The 20,022-nt window shown below is 41.5% G+C and overlaps 1 non-coding gene across 1 annotated transcript; it reads left to right on the top strand.

Annotated features, from left to right (window-relative positions):
- Nucleotides 1–8,499: 8,499 nt before the first annotated feature.
- Nucleotides 8,500–8,574, top strand: Trnat-ugu (transfer RNA threonine (anticodon UGU)). The gene has a single exon. It is a non-coding gene; the product is annotated as a tRNA-Thr (tRNA).
- The last annotated feature ends 11,448 nt before the right edge of the window (nt 8,575–20,022 follow it).

The following is a 20,022-nucleotide window of genomic DNA, read 5'->3' as shown; positions in this document are numbered from 1 at the left end:
TGGTCTGTGCTAGGTCTACCCTTTACTCCACAATGCTGTTCCTTCGATGGTATTAAAACCAGGATGTTATCAAAATATATGCACAGTGGCAGACTGGAGTCTGCAGAAATATTTCCAGTGGTGGGGAGGGGGGAAGGCGCGTCGGGGCTGGAGTGCATGATTCTGAAACTGGCACTCTGTGTACAAATCAGCTGGTCAGTTACGAGGTGCATCAAGCTACAAGACCCTAACTCTATAAGCGCTACAACTGGTCAAAGCTAAGGTTTAGCAGTATTGTGGAGAATTCTTATCTGGAAGAGTATGAGTATACTGTAACGAATAAAAACTCTTTACTCCAGATTCCAAGGATGGTTAGGGGCGACGGGTGAAAGTGCCCTTTTGCCTATCCTCCCCTCCCCACCTCCTCCCCTCCCCCTCCCCTTCCCCCTCGCGGACGCCAATGGCTGGCCCGTTCATTTTGAGAACATCAGAGTTGCAGTAACCTTTCTGAGAAACTGTTCTAGATGTCCTTGCGCGTCAATCTTACCACTCACAACAGCAGTGGGAATGTCGGTTATCGCTCAAACAACTGGTTTTCGGCTCTTATCAGTTTCCCAGCCTCACTTTAACCTAATTGTTAAAGCCCGTCACAATACCAGTTCTTGTAATAACCGATTTTCAGTATTTTATTTACATTATTTCCTCTTGTAAACGTAGAAATCCAACAAAGATAAAAATTTTTACTTTCTCAGTTTCTTGATAAATGGAATCAAAACGTCAAATACATTTATGATGACCTGCAGCCGTCCAGAACGAAATTAGAATTATATTAATACCGTCAGCTGCTCACGGGTGTCGATATATATCAACGGGGACAGGTGACAATGTGTGCCTGTCTGGGACTCGAACCCGGGATCTCCTGCTTACATGGCAGGCTCTCTGCCCATCTGAGCCACCGAGGGCACAGACGATAGTGTGACTGCAGGTACTATCTCGCGCACGCTTCCCGCGAGACTCACATTCTCACCTTCCATGTCCACGCACTACATTCGTAGTGTCCCACACCAACACATTCATTACTCGTGGAACACATTCTTACCAAGTCCCGTAACAGTTCGGGGAATACTTGTGCATCTTCACAGAAGAAGGTCATGGCTGGTATTGCCAGAACCATATACTTATATGGATATGGACATGTCTTCCACGAGGAATGAGTGTGTTGGAGTGGGACTCTACGACTGTAGTGTATGGACATTCAAGGTAAGAATGTGAGTCTCGCAGGAGGCGTGCGCGAGATAGTCCCTGCAGTCGAACCATACACTGTGCCCTCGGTGGCCTAGATGCATAGAGCGTCTGTCATTTTAGCAAGAGATCCCGGGTTCGAGTCCCGGTCGTGGCACACATTTTCACTTGTCCACGTTGATATTTATCAACGCCCGTGAGCAACTGACGGTATTAATATAATTCTAATTTCTTTAAATTAAATAGTCCAATAAAACTTTGTCCGCTGTTCGCTGTTTCTCTCAAAATATAGCGAGTACTTCTATACCACAGAAAACTGCCAGTATTATCCTACTGATTTTAGTTTTTAGAACTCTGCTCAAAAATTATATTTAAATCGGTTATCACAGCACTATGCGGGCATTACGTATAATCCAGCGATAAAGAGTGAAAACTGCGGCAGGAGAACTCTCTTTTTCGTTTTAATTTCTCTGTTAACGGCTAAAAGCAGATAACGTAGACACAGGCAGCAGATCAGGCACTTTCTATTTTTATCCCGAACTATGAATGATTTGTAAAATTTTAACTTTTTTCCTTGTATGATGTCGCAAGTCGACCAAATCGACCATTGTGCTTCACTCGTACTGCATATCGTAAAATACTTCCAGGCTTCCAGATGGTGCCATTCTGTGTTACAACTGACGTTCGACAACAGCGAGAAACTGCGTCCATTCTCGCGCACTGCTTGTATAACAGGCACAGTATTGTCTCGGCAATGTTGGACCAATTCACTTGTTGCTCGTTTCTATCAGCAGTGTTATTAAAGTGGCATACATCACTTTTCCCATTTTTTCTGTAATAACGCAGTATTTAAGAGCTATGGAAATCTTACGAATAAAAATTACTCGTCTTTTTTAAAAAAGGTTTATTTGAAAACTAAAAATTTTACTACGACAACTGTGGCTAATTGGTATATCTGTTTTTACGTGGTTATCAGGAAAATATAAAAAGATACTTGTTATAACCGAGAGCAAACAAATACCGAAAGACATCGGTTATTCAGAACTAAAATACCCATGTCGTTTTAACTGATCGGTTTTTCTATCTCTAAACTGCAGTGTCGCCACAAAAAAGTGTGTCGTTCCATCAATGTACATAGCAACGTTGAGATATGTATGTGTTTATGCGCAATATCGGCAAATGGAAACACGAAGAGGTAATAAGCACATGAGCGATAGAATTTATTTCTCAGTCAGAAAAGTCGAGTGACAGACAAGACTGAATCACTGTAATAGAAATTATATGGAAAGCTGTGTAAAGGAAAATTTCCAGTTCTTTCGTGGATTCCAAAATTGAAGCAAATTCCGGGACATCAAGGTGACATAGTCTTATACGGATAGTATTCCATGACTAACGTAATTGGCCCACATACAGTACTGGTATACTGATAATATTACACTACTAAGGTAATTTACCTGAAATAATTTACAAACATGTTACTATAACATTCGCTACTACTCATTACGCTAATTGACCTTCAGCCATTAAGCGCAAGCACAGATCTCAGTTATGATACGTGCGCCATCCAAAAATTTATCAAGGTGGTAACTCAACACAACTACAAACGATCATTGTGTGCAAAATAAATAGAACACCTCATAAGAAGAACATGACGGGTTTGAATCATTCCCACCGCAAAGGATGAAAAAATCAGGCTTGCACATAAGACCACTTGATAACTAACCAGAAATTCAGATTAGTTGTAGCTTCGGTGACAATCGCCTTTTTTACATTTTCCCCGTAAACTAGATAATTATGAAACGTAACAACTACTCTAAAATATCTGCAGCAACGGACTTGCCGCGGAGGTTGCATCGGTTCACGTGAGATCACCGAAGTTAAGTGCGTTGTCGGGCGTTGAAGGCACTTGGATGGGTGATCATCCAGGCCGCCTCATGATGCCAATCGAGGAGCTACTCGACCCAACAGTAGCGGCTCCGGTCAAAGAAAACCATCATAACGACCGGGAGAACAGTGTGCTGATCCCCGCCCCTCCTGTTCACATCCTCCACGGATGATGACACGGCGGTCGGATGGTGCTGTCCCAGTAGGTCACTCGTGGCCTGAAGACGGAGTACTTATAAAGCAACTACTCTCCAGTGGATGGTCGAACTACTGAGACCTTGATGCCTGGCATCAATAACAGAAGGCAGCACAAGAGGTTGGCTTACGCCTACTGCCGAATTTTGCCATCTGTCGTAAGCCTGCGTAAGCACGTGGGGCCTTCCGTCTTAAGTGCAAGCATATCCATTGCGTTTTCTGCCGCGCGACTTGAGTGGAATGTTTCATTATTTCTGAAATATTATAGAAATGTTTTTCGTTGTATATCCTCACCATCGGTACTGAATTTACTGTAAAATTACTTGCTCACTTTTCGGAACTTCCGTTCATAGTAAATCGATACTATTTGAAGCCGTGGTAGACACGAGTCTAGTGTGCTTCACCTTCAGCACCTTCTGTGTCAGTCTCGGTTCCTATGTCCCTGATTTCACAACGAACAGTTCGTTGTCTACTGAGTATACTGTCTGTTGCACGACACTATCCCTCCCACGCTGCTAAATGTAGGTCGTCGGCAAAATATGACTGCAGTGGAACAAGGGCGTCTGCAGAAATTTCCCCAGGAGGTGGTGGAGGCATTGTTAGTGGTGTGTGTGTGTGTGTGTGTGTGTGTGTGTGTGTGTGTGTGTGTGTGTGTGTGCGTGTGTGTGTGTGTGTGTGTGTGTGTGTGTGGAGGCCATTACTATGAAATTCACACAGTCCAGACCGCCAAGGAAAATAAACCTTGAGATTTGGAAAGGTTGTTGATCTTATACCGCTTATACTGCATATTTCGAAATTCCACCTCTAAGGGGGATACACAGGAAATGAAAGGATTTTTGAAACATGTAGCTATTAAGGTAATTCTGAAGCTAGGCAGACGAAAATTTGTATCTGGTTTCTAGGTCAGAAATAAAGAAATATGTGTTCCAGTATTATTGGGAATTTAACCTCTATGAGGTGAAATAGTAGGTGAACATTTTATCTTGAGATAAAAAATTATGGAAGGACTATGGAAGTATTTTTAAGGCTATATCTACGAAAATTGGTATTTGACTTCAAGGTTACAAATAAGAAAATACGTATTTTCGTGTTTTTGGAAGTTCAACCCCTAAGGGGATGAAATAGAGTGAGCTGCTGCGTTTCTGGCGCCAGTTTCCGTCGATCGATGTTTCGATCTTTGAGTCGCGGTCCAGAGGACACTGCTCGCTAACCGACTGTAGTAGTTCTCTGTGCGGCCCAACATCGTGCTTACCGCGCTTACACTGGACACAGTTGCCAACAAATCGCATGCCATCGCCATATAGGTTGGGCCAAAACATGTGTTCCCGAACTCTGTTCAAGGTCTTGTAGAACCCCAAATGATCCCCTACCGCCGAATCGTGGAAATATCTGAGTGCCATGCTAACTCGTTCCTGTGGAATACAGACCTTCCCTTCACCACGGTTGTCTTCCCCTTTACACAAGACACCCCCCCACCCCACCCCCCGAAGACCTCGCCATCCGCCAACTGCTGCCGAATCGGTCCCCACCCGGGGTCCTCGGCCTGTTTGCCGGCTAAGTCGCAGAAGAAGCCGGGTGTCTCGGAGAGAAGGAAATTGACCCCCAGATCCGGCTCCACGTGGCCCTTGCCTTCCCCAGACTCTGCCGCGAACATACGGATAAGAGCGTCGCCAATTCATTGTCTCTGCCACTAATATGGCGAACCTGGAGATAAGTCTCGTCATCTTAACTTCGGTATGATTTTTAGCGATCTTATTAATCAAAGTTTAAGGGCTGGCACTGGCCAAGTAACTCACGGAGGCTCATTGGTTTCAGTCCAGTTGTATTGCTCACCTGTTCTCCAGATAGGGTTGTGTAGTTTATGTCTCAGAAAATTGTCTGCTCTTGATGTGTGTTGTGTTAGAGATAACTGGCAGCGGTCGACGCTAGCATACTGGGAGCAGAGCACCACGGCGGCAGAGAGATATTTGAGGCCATGTCCTCTCCTTTACATCTTGGGTTATGTTGTCACTTTTGCGTGATTCCATCTTTCCGGTGCTGAACTATAGCATCCAAAGTTCAGTTGCATTGCCATGTTGAGTATATTTCTATGTCATTCTCTGCCTCGTGGATCTCTTGTATTGATTTGAATCCTTGGTCTGCTCGCGTCTATCGCCAATTCACACGAAATATTGAAGCAACCTTATTTTAAGGGTATTGTCATATAGTCATGTTCTAGTTGTAATCATTCTAAGAATATTGTTGATTAATCAACTGAGTAAGTAAATTTGAAGGTCCGTTTAGTCAAAATTAAAGGACCCCCTTAATTGTTTTAGTCATTTTATACAGTTTTGTTTAGGAAAGTTGGCAAGCCGAACGTTAAATATCTGTATTCTTACGCTTAATCTGTTTCTCCCCTGATTGCAAGTAGTGAGAGTTCTGCTATGAATTTTATGGACATTTGTGCTATTTAAGTAAAGCTTTACCTAAGTATATATACCTAGTCATATTCAAATTTCAAGTTTTACGGGTCTCGTTCCACTTAACGAAATTTATTTATTATTTGTCCAACTGATCTGGCCTTGTGATTTTATAATTCTTTTGATTGTAATAAAATATGTAGCAACTACAACGGATTACTATTGTGATTTTGGTGTGTCACTACCATACCCCATATCACAGAGGATGAAATGTTTCATGAAATATATGAAAACCTGTTTTTGATACATTGAACGATTAAGAGGGTGGAATATAGGATGTAATGTTTTATGAAAGTATTTCAGTGCGAAAGAGTTTTTAAAGCGAAATCTATGAATATTGTGTTATTGAAAACTACGTGTTTCACTGTTTTTGGAACTACAACCTCCAAGAAGGTGCAATAGGGGTACAGGTTTCACTGACCCATAGCCTTCCAGCCCAACCTGCAAAGTATACGGACTTGAAATTTGATGAAGGTGTAAATCTTACGCTGAAAGCATCATTTAAGAAGAGATTGTTCGAAATTTCACTCCTATGGGGGTGAAACATGGGTTGAAAGTCTTTTTTTTTTTTAAATATGTCCTTATGTCCCTATTGAAGCTATAACTACAAAACTACGAAAATTGACATTTGGTGTCTCAGTCAGATACAAAAAAGAAACAGGTTTTTAGCATTTTCCGAAATTCTTCCATTGGGGGATAAAATAATTAGTGAAGGTTTTTTGAAAATAAATCATTATTAAAGAACTACTGAAGCATTTTTATAGCTACATCTATGAAAATAGGTATTTGACATCTCGGTTGGATGTAAAAAAAATGTGTTTCGTTGCTTTTGGAAATTTAACTCACTAATAGAGTGAAATAGGGGATGTAATGTTTTATGAAATATTTCACTATGAAAGCATTTTTAGAATTAAATGGATGAAGATTTGAATTTGGCTCCTCGGCTCTAAATAGAAGAATACGTGTTTAATTGTTTTTGAAAACCCAATCCCTAAAGGGTGTGAGATGTTTCAGAAAATGGTTCATTATGAAAGGATTGCTAAATATATCTGACAATTCGTAATCGGCTAATATGTTACAATTTTTAAAAACTACGTGTTTTTCTGATTATGGAACTTCGAGCATAAGGGGATGAAAATTTTAATGAAATATTTATTGCGTTATATTAAAATATTTTAAATCTGCATCTATGAAAACCGGTATTTCACTTCTCAATTAGATATAAAGAAATATGCGTTAGGGAATGAAAGACTGTACGGAGATATCACCACAAGAATACAAACGGCTTGATTAACAAAAACCTTGGACTCCAGCTGTCAGCATTGCTTTTTGATCATTCAGTAAAAGACCATGCTTCAACGGCGCTAAGTTTAGAAAGTTTAGAAAGTGTTGCAGTTTATAAAAGACATAAAAAAACGATTAAAGAAAAAAATTCTTTGCAGACCATGAACGGTCTACGCAAGTAAAGAAGCGGATGATAAGCTAGCTCTTTATGCAAATGAGTTGGTCAGTTTAAGTTCCGAGACATGTCATGCAGCAGGAACGGAATCCTGTAGTTGCTACGATTGGCTAAAGGAAAAGTTTTGCAGAATCACTCGAAATCACTTCTGCAAGTGGCTAAGAATCTCGTAATGAATAAAAATTCTGTACTGAGAATTCCAAGGTGGGAGATGCAAGATTCCTCCCCCCCCCCTTCCCCCTCCTCACAATGCTATCCTTCTTTACCTACAGCAAAAAATAAATTAATTAATTAATAAATAAAACTAGAGAAATTTCTACTGTGAAACTATTTGCATACAAGAGAACGGCCCTTGAAATTTAACTCTTCAAAGTTTTAAGCCCTGCTCATTCCGGATATTGATTAGAAAGTGTTAATCCACATGTGAAACCTGAGTATATAATCCCTGTGACATTTGATCAACGGTGTTCCATAAGGACAGGTTCTCATTCAAAACGTTCGAAAATTCAATTTCTTTGTAGTTGCATTTTTTAAAGGTGTACTTGTCTAGACTCTTGGAACAGAAAGTTTTTTTTTTTAATCCGTGCTTTACAAAAGTTTCTACAGTCCATTGTTTGAAGCAGTGTCACGGCTGCCATGAGCCGCGCGGGGTACCCGCCATGTGTCCAACGCCTTGTCACGGTTCGCGCGGCTCCCCCTGTTGGAGGTTCGAGTCCTCCCTCGGGCATGGTTGTGTGTGTGTTGTCCTTAGCATAAGTTACTGTAAGTAGTGTGTAAACATAGGGACTGATGGTTCAAATGGCTCTGAGCACTTTGGGACTTAACATCTGAGGTCATCAGTTTCCTAGAACTTAGAACGACTTAAACCTAACTAAATTAAGGACATCACACACACCCATGCTCGAGGCAGGATTTGAACCTGCGACCGTAGCGGTCGCGTGGCTCCCGACTGAAGCGCCTACAACCGCTGGGCCACATCGGCCGGTCTATCACGTATTCTAGAAGAGTTGCAAGGTCGTCAGTGGCGCCTGTTCTTTCGAGAGCAGTTACTATCTTCATATCTATGGTTAAACGTTACCCAGCCATTGACCTTCGTCTGTGCGAATGCGCACAGGTTGCCGGAACTCTTACGGGAATCGTCACCTTAGTGTGAGCCAGTAATGAGTGGATGGACAAATACCTATTAAGTACATTACGTATGCGGATTGTGGACGGTTGGGGATGTGAGTCTCACGGGAAGCGTGCGAGGGATAAATTCCTGCAGTCGTGCTGTTCATGTGTGCCCTCGATGGCTCAGATGGATTGAGCGTCTGCCTTGTAAGCAGGAGATTCTGGGTTCGAGTCCCAGTAGGGGCACACTTTTCAGCTGTCCCCATCGAAGTATATCAACAACACCTGTCGGCAGTTGAGGGTTTCAATTAATTATCAGTTGTGAAGGTGATTCGATGAACCCTTTGCCAGGCACTTAAATGTGTTTTGCAGGGTATCCATATAGATGTAGATGAAAACTCGTCCCGTGTCGCACGTGCTCAAAATGATTCATACTGCAGAATGCATGCAAACATACTCACCGAAAATACGGACGAATATCAAGTGCAGGCTGCCGAGTGCTGCATATCCAGCTTAGACAGATCGGCTTTTCCTGCCAAGAGGAACAGGAAGTTGCTGTCTAGGAACAATCAGAGGTAGAGGAAGGGTTGATAAATACTCCTTGAATTGCAGACTAAAAGTAAATAACGAAAATACAATTTTGGTAAAAATTGGTCAAAACATAATAGTTTGCCCTCCGCATTGGATTAGCTGTTTTGAATATTGAAAATCTGACTTCAGATTCGTTTTCACTGACATTGAAAATATATATGTATCACTCAGTTCATGCAAGTCGAAGTAATAATGTAACTAAATGTTTTCCCTAAACTTTGAACACTTTTTTTTCGAGTAACGATTTTGTCAGAACGGCATGCAGCATAAATTAAAAGTGGTTCGATCTCTTAACTTCTACCTCTGACCCCTAAAAGTACACTTTTCTTAGGAGCTTATAGCTATAATATGACATTTGTTAATATTAACTAATTTTTGTGTAGGCATAAGGAGTGAAACAAACCCACAAAAATTGAACTCAAAGTTCGAATTAGCACTGTATTGTTAAATTTAAGGTTGTTTCATTGCGGTTAGGTATGCGCTCCCATAAATTTTATGTATTATCGACTGATGTAATCCATTTTCAATTTCAGAGAAATAATGTAGTATCAACTGATGTTACCCATTTTTGAATTCAGGTAACATCTTGAGGTGCAACACTGCACGCACTCTGCGTACTCCAGTCTCGCAGGCCCTTGATCAAATCATAATTACCGGCGCCATTTTTTTATTGAAAATCTAAAATTAAGCTCATAGTATGATCACTCGTAATTCATAAACAGATCCTTCGAATGTATTTTCATTGTCTCAAAAAAAAATTTCAAATGTACCCTTTTTTGCTCATTTGTATGAGAACCTGGCCGTAACGCCGGAATATAGTCACGAGATTTTTTTTCAGAGACGCTGTACGTTCGCGAGAAGAAATTCGTTCTGCGCGTGTCGAAGGACATTCCTCAGATATTACTGTGTGTGTGCTACTCAGTCGTACCATTCGAGTGTACATCTTTGCATAGTTTTCCTTTCACGATGTAAACAGTGCTCGGCTCAGTTGCTAACTGGCCAGAGAGTGGTTCCGAAGGTGGATGTGCGGTGCGTTCGGTCTGCTAGGACAACAGCAGACTGGCGTGGTGTGATGGCAGAAGCTGACACTGAGGGAGCTAGCTGCTGGGACGCCAGCGAACAATTTATGCCAAGTAAGACGAAGAGGACTATTCTAAAATTAGGAGCCGTCTCAAAAGTGTTTATCATTAGTAAATCTTGAAGTTAAGACTGACAATAAGTCTACAATAACTGACAGTTTTGTCTAGAGAGAGAGATACAGGAAATCCCCCCACCCCCCTCAATGAAATTTTGGTTGTGATGACAGGCCGATTGGTAGTGTAGCCCGAGATCTAAGTTAGGTTGGAAGTGGGTAATTTGATTGAGAGTTGTTTACGCCAACGATTATGAATGCCGACTAAACGTTGTGCGAGCAGATTGCCCTGTAGCGTAGCCTAGTGTTTCCGTCCGCGCCACATTCAACATTCTTTCTCTAGCTGTGTACAAAAGTCTCACAACAGCCACGATAACTACGTTTCTGGTGGGGGGATGGTAGAGTCCACTATGTAACTTTCACTGCAAATTTTAGTAACCGCCGAAACTAACCGAAATAGAAGCGTAATTTTAACTATATTTCCTTTTGTGGGAAAATAATGGTTCTCCTCTTTCGGCAGCAACTGTAATATGTAGGCGACTTATTAGTTTTTTTTTAACTCTGAATCATGATCTCAATAGACGCAGTGCTTTTTTTACGTTACTTGATTTGTGGTCTATAGTAAACAATGCAACGAATTGGTAAATTCTTTGAAGTTTCACGTGTGTTACATAGACGACGTCTGCAATGTTCGTAAGGCCAAGTTTGCATATATTCGGTGTCTGTTTCTTTGGCCATGTACTGTATAATTAAGGGGAGGAGGATTATGTTCAAGTAGCAGTGCAGTAGCAGTCTATGGAGAAATTGAGAATTTGGATCTTGCGAACGGCATGCTCGGGCTGTTCGTGCTATTCTGTTGACCACTGTGTAATTCGGACACAGTGATCATTGCCTCTCCCTCGTAACCAGGGGACTCGGGTGCTAATCCTGGTCTGGCACAAATTTTCAACAGTGCCCATTGACTAAAGTCTGTGCCCATTGTCAGCTAATATCATTGTTTCGGTGTTAAATTGTATTTTGTTCACGATACGTCGTTTAGCTTTTTCATGGATAACAGCTTTGAAGCGTACAGGTTATATTGATATTCGCTCGTCGTTACTCCAAGGCAACTATAGCGATTTATAAATACAGTTGTAGTTTGTATTAAGCCTACATACGTAATTGTGTCCTGTGTTTCTTTACCAAGAACTACTTCGTAAGTAATTCCCCTGTAGTGGTATTTTGTTTTAGTATTTTGTTTAAATATTTATAGACTGCAGGCTTGGATGAAATATGAAACACATGTCCGAAGTTCCTGTTGATACTGAGGATACTGTTTCATCCGTACTAGGGGCCAAAAAATTTCATCTAATACAGAAGGACACAATTTGTCTCGAGATTTAGCAATTTTTCGTAATAGAGGCCTTGCTTCGATATATTTTTCTCTAATTCTTGTTTGGATTTAATCTTAAAACACACTAACTCTTCCACCAGTTATTCGATATGTGGTTTCATTCCTTTCGTAGCCTAGAGTTCTTAAACGGTCGATAATATTAATAATTTCCTTTCTCAATTTTATTTTCTGTAAAATCTCCTGCTTATGGTTATTGCTAACATGTTTCATGTTCTCACTTTTATTATTTTTATTTTTCTAGTTTTGTGACTGGTAGCCAAATTTTCTTTGAATCTGGTTTCTAATTCTGAAATAGTAACAGATGAAGGTCAAGAGAAGATTGCGATCTATTTGAGGAGAGTGGCTTGGAGATTTTTTATAATAGACGTACACAGGTCATGGGGATCCTTACCTATATAAATTTACTTCGAGTGTGATGTAGCCCATTCTCTTGTCATGATCTCGGCTGTATCGTAGCGCATTGTCTCGGTTAGGTTGGAGATTTTTCTTGAGAGTTGCCGAAGTCAACGAAAGTGATTACAAAGTAAAGACTGTGCTAACAGAACGATCTGTAGCGTAGTCCAACACGTTCTTTCTGTCCTTTTAAAGCCTCTTTGAATTAAAAATAACTAAAGCTGCAAGATACAATCACAAAAACTGTGTTACGTAATAGAGTAATCCCAGACTATTGTTGTGTAAGTTGTGTGCGTACACTATTTTTTTTGTCAGTGAATATACACTTTTTTACTCATTTGCTGGGTTTCAGTTTTCCCCGTTTTCTGGCAAAAAACCTTTTCCTGTGAAGGGCCCATTAGCTTGTCGGTTATATTTGTGACATTCTCGACGGTCAGTAATTTCGTGATAGTCCATCCACCGGCGTCATTGTTAACATCGGATATAGATTTAAGTATTAGGAAGGCTAATATGAAGCTAATGCATGAGTAGGTCTAATAATTAATAAAAATAGTAATGCGGGTAAGCTACTACATACAGCATAGTGAACGCATTGTTGTGGCCAAGATAGCCACGAATCCCACGCCTACCAAAGTCGTAAAAGTAGTCTTCAGATGATGAAGAAATTGATGGAATGTGTGATGAGATAAAAGAAATCATTCAGATAGTGATGGGAGATGAAAATTTAATATTAATGGGTGACTGGAATTCGACAGTAGGAAATGGAAGAAAAGGAAACGTAGTAGGTGAATATGGAATGGGGGTAAAAAATTAAAGAGGAAGCCGCCTGGTAGGCTTTTGCCCAGAGCATAACTTAATCATAACTAACACTTGGTTCAAAAATCATGAAAGAAGGTTGTATACGTGGAAGAGACCTGGAGATACTGCAATATTTCATATAGATTATATAATGGTAAGACAGAGAATTAGGAACGATATTCTAAATTGTATGACATTTCCAGGGGCAAATGTGAACTCTGATCACAATATATTGATTATGAACTGTAGATTAAAACTGAAGAAACTGGAAAAAGGTGGGAATTTAAGGAGATGGGACCTGAAAGAACTGACAGAATCAGAAGTTGTACAGTGTTTCATGAAGAGCATTAGGGAACGATCTACAGGAATGGGGGAACGTAATACAGTGTGATGGGGGATCTGAGTGGTGTACTGTCAAGGGGAGGGGGTTCCTCAGGGATCAGTGTTGGGGCCGCTATAGTTCCTTATTTATATAAATGATATGCCCTCAAGTATTACGGGTAACTCTAAAATATTTTTGTTTGCTGATGACACTAGCTTGGTAGTAAAGGATTTTGTGTGCAACATTGACTCCGTTTCAAGTAGTGCAGTGCATGACCTCAGTCCATGGCTTGTAGAAAATAAACTAACGTTAAATCACAGTAAGATTCAGTTTTTACAGTTTCTAACACACAATTCAACAAACCTGACGTTTTAATATCACAGCATAGGCATATGATTAGTGAAACTGAACGGTTCAAATTCCTAGGTGTTCAAATAAATAGTAAGGTGTTGTGGAAAGCCCACGTTCAGGATCTTGTTCAAAGACTTAATACTGCCATTTTCACTATTCGAACGGTACCGAAAGTAAATTAGTCTACTTTGCTTATTTCCATTCACTTATGTCGTATGGTATTATGTTTTTGGGTAACTCTTCCCATTCTAGAAGGATATTTTTGGCTCAGAAACGAGAGGTTCGGGCAAAAAGTGGTGTGAGTTCACGAACCTCTTGTCGACCTCTGTTCAGGGAGTCTGGGTATTTTGACATTCGCCTCTCAATATGTATATTCCTTATTGTCGTTTCTTGTTACCAATATTAGTTTATTTCCAACAATAAGCAGCTTTCACTCGGTTAATACTCGGGAGAAATCAAACCTCCATTTGGATCGGACTTCCTTAACTCTTGTGCAAAAGTGTGTGCAGTATACTGCTGCATCCATTTTCAATAAGCTGCCACTCGAATTCAAAAATCTTAGCAGTAATCCACGCGCTTTCAAATAGAAACTGGAGTGTTTCCTCATGGGTCACTCCTTCTATTCTGTCGAGGAGTTAATTGAATAATTAAGCTGATTCTCATTGTACTGCTGATAGCGTTTGCTTAAACTTATGGACTGATTTTCTCTCAGGTTCATGAACATGTATTTTTATCTGTTATTACTTTTATGTTGTAAGTTCATGTGTCGCCCTAACCGCCGTCTGCTTCACGTCTGCTGTGCAGCGAGCTACCTTAATTTAAGTATTAACTGTATTTTTCTTACTTGTCACTTCTTCTTCCGTGTGTTTTTGCTTTTGCTGCCTCGGAGTGTAGCGGCAGTGGGGAGTCTAGTGCATCGCATGGTGCACCCCAGGTGTTAGATGCTTCACCCACTGTCCCTGCTGTCGAGACATCTTCGCGGGTACCGGGCGCGGCTGGCCACCCTCTCCCCAAGGGGAGTGGCGGGTTCAGCGGCGTTCGCGGCGCACGAGGCGGAGGGTCAATGTGGAGGCTGGCCGTGTGGCATCGCCCGCTCTGCCTGTGAATGGACATGTGGCTGCTCCTTCAGCAAGGTCCGAGCAGGCACACGGGGGGAGGGGTTTATTAGTTATTGGGAGCTCCAACGTTAGGCTGGTGATGGAGCCCCTTAGGGAAATAGCGGAAAGGTCGGGGAAGAAGGCCAGTGTTCACTCTGTGTGCCTGCCGGGGGGTCTCATCCGAGATGTGGAGGGGGCCCTACCGGCGGCGATAGAGAGCACTGGGTGCACCCGACTGCAAATTGTTGCTGATGTCGGCACCAATGACTCCTGCCGTCTGGGTTCAGAGGTCATCCTCAGTTCGTACAGGCGGTTGGCGGAGTTGGTGAAGGCGGAAAGCCTCGCTCGCGGGGTGGAATCAGAGCTAACTATTTGTAGTATCGTTCCCAGAACCGATCGCGGTCCTCTGGTTTCGATCCGAGTGGAAGGCTTTAACCAGAGGCTCAGACGATTCTTCGGAGAGCTGGGGTGCAAATTTCTCGACCTCCGCAATGGGGTGGAGAAATGTATGGTCCCCCTGAATAGGTCAGCCGTGCACTACACGCCGGAAGCGGCTACGAGGGTAGCGGAGTACGTGTGGAGTGCACATGGGCTTTTTATTAGGTTAGAGAATTCCCTCCCTAGGCCCGACAAGACGCCTCCTGAGACGCGGCAAGGCAGGAGTAGGCAAAATGCGACAGGGAATAACAATATTAATGTGCTAATAGTAAACTGCAGGAGCGTCTATAGAAAGGTCCCAGAACTGCTCTCATTAATAAACGGTCACAACGCCCATATAGTACTAGGGACAGAAAGTTGGCTGAAACCACATGTAAACAGTAATGAAATCCTAAACTCTGATTAGAATGTATATCGCAGAGAAAGGCTGGACAGTAAAGTGGGAGGCGTGTTTATAGCGATAAGAAGTGCAATAGTATCGAAGGAAATTGACGGAGATTCTAATTGTGAAATGATTTGGGTGAAGGTCACGGTTAAAGCAGGCTCAGACATGGTAATTGGATGTCTCTATAGGCCCCCAGGCTCAGCAGCTGTTGTGGCTCAGCACCAGAAGAATAATTTGGAAAATATTTCGAGTAGATTTCCCCACCATGTTATAGTTCTGGGTGGAGATTTTAATTTGCTGGATATAGACTGGGAGACTCAAACGTTCATAACGGGTGGCAGGGACAAAGAATCTAGTGAAATATTTTTAAGTGCTTTATCTGAAAACTACCTTGAGCAGTTAAACAGAGAACCGACTCGTGGCGATAATATATTAGACGTTCTGGTGACAAACAGACCCGAACTATTTGAATCAGTTAATGCAGAACAGGGAATCAGCGATCATAAAGCGGTTACTGCAACGACGATTTCAGCCGTAAATAGAAATATTAAAAAAGGTAATAAGATTTTTCTGTTTAGCAAAAGTGACAAAAAGCAGATTACAGAGTACCTGACGGCTCAACACAAAAGTTTTGTCTCAAGTACAGATAGTGTTGAGGATCAGTGGACAAAGTTCAAAACCATCGTACAATATGCGTTAGATGAGTATGTGCCAAGCAAGATCGTAAGAAATGGAAAAGAGCCACCGTGGTACAACAACCGAGTTAGAAAACTGCTGCGGAAGCAAAGGGAACTTCACAGCAAACATAAACATAGCCAAAGCCTTGCAGACAAACAAAAATTACGCGAAGCGAATTGTAGTGTGAGGAGGGCTATGCGAGAGGCTTTCAATGAATTCGAAAGTAAAGTTCTATGTACTGAATTGGCAGAAAATCGTAAGAAATTTTGGTCCTATGTCAAAGCGGTAGGTGGATCAAAACAAAATGTCCAGACACTCTGTGGCCAAAATGGTACTGAAACAGAGGATGACAGACTAAAGGCCGAAATACTAAATGTCTTCTTCCAAAGCTGTTTCACAGAGGAAGACTGCACTGTGCTTCCTTCTCTTGAAGTCGCATAGTTGACAAAATGGTAGATATCGAAATAGACGACAGAGGAATAGAGAAACAATTAAAACCGCTCAAAAGAGGAAAGGCCGCTGGTCCTGATGGGATACCAGTTCGGTTTTACACAGTGTACGCGAAGGAACTTGCCCCCCTTCTTGCAGCGGTGTACCGTAGGTCTCTAGAATAGCGAAGCGTTCCAAAGGATTGGAAAAGGGCACAGGTCATCCCCGTTTTCAATAAGGGACGTCGAACAGATGTGCAGAACTATAGACCTATATCTCTAACGTCGATTAGTTGTAGAATTTTGGAACACGTATTATGTTCGAGTATAATGACTTTTCTGGAGACTAGAAATCTACTCTGTAGGAATCAGCATGGGTTTCGAAAAAGACGGCCGTGTGAAACCCAGCTCGCGCTATTCGTCCACGAGACTCAGAGGGTCTTAGACACGGGTTCACAGGTAGATGCCGTGTTTCTTGACTTCCGCAAGGCGTTTGACACAGTACCCCACAGTCGTTTAATTAACAAAGTAGGAGCATACGGACTATCAGATCAGTTGTGTGCTTGGATCGAGGAGTTCTACATCTACATCCGTACTCCGCAAGCCACCTGACGGTGTGTGGCGGAGGGTACCCTGAGTACCTCTATCGGTTCTCCCTTCTATTCCAGTCTCGTATTGTACGTGGAAAGAAGGATTGTCGGTATGCTTCTGTGTGGGCTCTAATCTCTCTGATTTTATCCTCATGGTCTCTTCGCGAGATATACGTAGGAGGGAGCAATATACTGCTTGACTCTTCGGTGAAGGTATGTTCTCGAAACTTCAACAAAAGCCCGTACCGAGCTACTGAGCGTCTCTCCTGCAGAGTCTTCCACTGGAGTTTATCTATCATCTCCGTAACGCTTTCGCAATTACTAAATGATCCTGTAACGAAGCGCGCTGCTCTTCGTTGGATCTTCTCTATCTCTTCTATCAACCCTACCTGGTGCGGATCCCACACTGCTGAGCAGTATTCAAGCATTGGGCGAACAAGCGTACTGTAACCTACTTCCTTTGTTGTCGGATTGCATTTCCTTAGGATTCTTCCAATGAATCTCAGTCTGGCATCTGCTTTACCGACGATCAACTTTATATGATCATTCCATTTTAAATCACTCCTAATGCGTACTCCCAGATAATTTATGGAATTAACTGCTTCCAGTTGCTGACCTGCTATTTTGTAGCTAAATGATAAGGGACCTATCTTTCTATGTATTCGCATCACATTACACTTCGCTACATTGAGATTCAATTGCCATTCCGTGCACCATGCGTCAATTCGCTGCAGATCCTCCTGCATATCAGTACAATTTTCCATTGTTGCAACCTCTCGATACACCACAGCATCATCTGCAAAAAGCCTCAGTGAACTTCCGATGTCATCCAGAACGCAGCATGTCATTCTCAATGGAGAGAAGTCTTCCGAAGTAAGAGTGATTTCAGGTGTGCCGCACGGGAGTGTCATAGGGCCGTTGCTATTCACAATATTCATAAATGACCTGGTGAGTGACATCGGAAAGTCTCTGAGGCTTTTTGCAGATGATGCTGTGGTGTATCGAGAGGTTGCAATAATGGAAAATTGTACTGATATGCAGGAGGATCTGCAGCGAATTTACGCATGGTGCACGGAATGGCAATTGAATCTCAATGTAGACAAGTGTAATGTGATGCGAATACATAGAACGATAGGTCCCTTATCATTTAGCTACAAAATAGCAGGTCAGCAACTGGAAGCAGTTAATTCCATAAATTATCTGGGAGTACGCATTAGGAGTGATTTAAAATGTCGACTGTCAATGGTAAGAAAAGTGTTTCTAAAGAAGAAAAATTTGTTAACATCTTTAGGTATCAGGAAGTCTTTTCTCCGAGTATTTGTATGGAGTGTAGCCACGTATGGAAGTGAATAATGGACAATAAATAGTTTGAACAAGAAGAGAATAGAAGCTTTCGAAATGTGGTGCTACAGAAGAATGCTGAAGATTAGATGGGTAGATCACATAACTAATGTGGAGGTATTGAATAGGATACTGGAGAAGAGAACTTTGTGGCACAACTTGACTAGAAGATGGGGTCGGATGGTAGGACACGTTCTGAGACATTAAGGAATCACCAATTTAATATTGGAGGGCAACGTGAAGGGTAAAAATCGAGGAGGGAGACCAGGAGATGAATACACTAAGCAGATTCACAAGGATGTAGGTTGCAGTTGGTACTGGGAGATGAAGCTTCCACACGATACAGTAGCATGGAGAGCTACATCAAACCAGTTTGTGGACTGAAGACAACAACAACAACAACAACAACAACAAGGTATTTGTCTCATGTGTAACCTTCAACAGAAGTGGGGCAGACAAGAGGGTTAGATTATATGTACTTTCCATTGAAATTGATCCATAATGGGGAGATACTCAATGGGAAAATAATATGCTAATTTATTATCCACAGACCGCAAATGGACTGATCATGAACGAGGAATGAAAATTTGGTCACACTTCTGATAGTACACGTATTATTTGACCCCCTCCCCTCTCTCTCTCTCTCTCTCTCTCTCTCTCTCTCTCTCTCTCTCTCTCTCTCTCTCACACACACACACACACACACACACACACACACACACTCAATCGCGCGCGCGCGCTTGTTCTACTAAGTAATTCAATTCATTAATAGTGTCGGAAGAGATGGTTAGCAAGAAATCCTTTAGGCTCCTCGTAAACTGAAATCTGTCAGTAGTAAAGCTTTTTATGGCTGCCGGCAAGTTATTGAAAACATCGTTCTCCTTAATGATGGAGACTTTCTTGCACCAAAGTAATTAACTTACCAATTTTTGTGGAGATTATTCACTTCTAGTTATGACTGCATGAAATGAGCTGTTGATTTGAAAATATTCATTTGTTTTTAAACACAATATTCACGGGGAGAACGTATCTTCCATCTCCACCATGTTAACTGATCTATTTATATGACCCTTATCCTAAGTTGTGTTATATTAACGGTAAAACACAAAACATTTCTTACATGCATTTCCACTATTTTCCAACAAGCTGACAATTTTTCATGAATAATATATTAATAGTGAAATTTTTAGAAAAATTTTGAAAGACAGGTTTTGCGGGCAAATTTCAAAAATTAAAAGACCATAGTGTTCATTATAATACATTTTCTCCATGGTTTTTAATTCCTACTCCGAAGTTTTCTTTTGTTTCCTTTACTGCTTGCTCAGCAAACAGATTGAATAACATCGGGGATAGGCTACAACCCTGTCTCACTCTCTTCCCAACCACTGCTTCCCTTTCATATCCCTCGACTCTTCATGCCCTCGAGTAAGAAAACTGGTCGTTAGAATTCCATGGTTCTGGGATAAATGGTTTGAGAGGAAAGGTACATTTAGTTAGAAAAGTTACGGAAAATTTAAAGTTGTATTGCACTTACCGTCGTACATGCACTCATTTAAATTCATAGTTTCTTTCACTTTCCAATAGTACGCATGCTGTACATAAACATAACATTTGTTTCATGATATTTACTTTTTTATTTCTTGCAAATCTTCTAGAACTTCTTTCGAAAACTTTGTGGGTAGATCTTGGCATTTGTTTTGTTCAGAAACGTTATTACTCTAGCAAACAACTGACTACGAGACAAGAAAAAATGTATT

The sequence above is a fragment of the Schistocerca gregaria genome, unplaced genomic scaffold, assembly GCF_023897955.1.
Source record: "Schistocerca gregaria isolate iqSchGreg1 unplaced genomic scaffold, iqSchGreg1.2 ptg000179l, whole genome shotgun sequence".
NCBI classification, from domain to species: Eukaryota; Metazoa; Arthropoda; class Insecta; order Orthoptera; family Acrididae; genus Schistocerca; species Schistocerca gregaria.
The sequence above is the reverse complement of the archived record's forward strand: the minus strand, read 5'-3'. Positions and strand labels throughout refer to the sequence as shown.